Here is a 2,046-nt window from a genome sequence, read left to right as displayed (position 1 = left end):
GACGTGCTGTAGGTCCCATACCTGTACTGGAACCGAGGCCATGCTGCTTTGTTTACAGTTCATCAGCATAAGAGCAATGGCACCTCGGTTTATTAACCAAAAAAAAAAAAAGCTCTGCCAACAGTGAATGATTCTGAGTGGTCTAAAAATTTGTGAATGGTGAACATTCAACATGGGGTCTTACTACAACCAACCTGCGAGAACACTGTGGTCCATCATGCGAACACCAAACCAGTATGCACTGTGTACTGTACTACGGAACCTGGTATTTAAAGGCCAAGAGATGAGTAATTGTTGGTGTAGTTGGAGAGAAGGGTACATTTATTAATGATGAGAAATGCAACCACCTTCCTTATTTATGCCTTATGGACAGAAGGGCGTGAAGCATGAGGGGGAGTTTGCGTGTGAGACTGAAGGAGCGGGCACCTGGGAGGGCAGGGGCTCGTCTTTTCTGCGTCTGTCCTGAACGACTCAGCACACTCCTGGTGCTTGACCGACGTTATATAAACACCAGTAACTAAGCACATTTTTAGATCCTTTTTCAAATGGCTTGTGTAACACTTGGTTAATGTACAACAGTTGGTTTGAAGCTATCATGTAAAAATCTGCCTCTCCAAATAATCAGAAATAAATGGAAAAGTTAGACCTTGTGTGGACTTTGCATTCTACGTGTAAGGTGTTAACAGTTCGGTGGCATGTACAGACCACAGCGTGCGGCCCGACGATGCTCCATGCGGGGAGCACACCGTGCCGCCAGCATCCACAGGAAAACACAGGACATCCAAGCGCCCAGGACTCCCCATCAGGCCCGAGTCGTTCGTGTACACAGGAGTCCCGGGCGCCCACAGCCAGCAGAGCCAGTCTGCTGGGGCTGCGGTGGTCTCTCACGGGCTGTTTAATATGCATTTTCCTGACGACTGATGGGACTTGCTACCTTTCTGTATGTTTATTAGCTATCTGCACATCCTCCTTTGTGACTTGCGGGTTCATATTTTTTGCCAGTGTTCTATGAGGCTGCTTGTCTGTTTCTTATTGATTTGAGGATATTCCCTACATCTGCTGGAAATGAGTTTTTTGTAGATCTACATCACAAATACGATTTTCCATTCCTCGGGGATCCATCTTTCACTCCCTTCATGCTGTCTTTCTCATCAAGGAAAATTCTTTATTTCAGTCTAGAAAAGCATCATTTTCTTCCTGTATGATGGGCAGTGTGTATCCTGGTTAAGAAATCTTTACAGGCTCCAAGGTCATGAAGATGCTCTGTTTTCTTCTAGAAGCTTTGCCATTCTACTTTGCATGGGGAGATCTGTACCCCTTCGGGCAGAGATAGTTTTCTCTGGTGCGAGGTAGGGGCTTAAGGTACATGTTTTCCCGTTCGGATATCCATCAATAGGCACCATTTATTAGGAGCACCCTCCTCCATTATGTCTGTGGAACATATATAGTTTCCCACATTGTTTATTCTGCTCCATTTGCCGATTCATCTGTTCTTACGTAAACACAACAGCAACACAATGTTTTCCCCCTAGAGACATTCGGGCATTTCTCACTATAGACAGAAGCCTTAGGACGTTTCTTGCTTGTGAAATCCTGTCATGGAGCCCATGGAGGAGAGAATTCACCCAGCTTCTCTGATCTCATTCTGCCACTCACAAATGTCACCAAGCTCCCTGCTGGTGTCATTAAAGTGAATGAACACGAGTGACAAGCACATTGCAGAAAAGCAGTGACTGTCTTCACACCTCAGCACTGAAAGAAGTCTCTGACATGGTCTCAGAGAATGTTGGGATGACTGTGCAAGGGTAGGTATAAGATGACTTATTTTTACAATAAAATATTAATTCAGACCCACAATCCAAAGTGTGCATACAGATCCACTGGACCTGGACTGAATTTTGCCTAAGTCCTCTGAAAAAGTGAATTAAGAAAGTAATAGATTAAGTCCTCTTGTAGGGAAAAATGTTGATCCTTTCTAAGAGGACAAGTCAATATAGCATATGCTATTGTAAGGTATTTTAATGTTATTAATTTACATCCCTCCCC

The sequence above is a fragment of the Desmodus rotundus genome, chromosome 10 (genome assembly GCF_022682495.2).
Source record: "Desmodus rotundus isolate HL8 chromosome 10, HLdesRot8A.1, whole genome shotgun sequence".
Taxonomy (NCBI): Eukaryota; Metazoa; Chordata; class Mammalia; order Chiroptera; family Phyllostomidae; genus Desmodus; species Desmodus rotundus.
The sequence above is the reverse complement of the archived record's forward strand: the minus strand, read 5'-3'. Positions refer to the sequence as shown.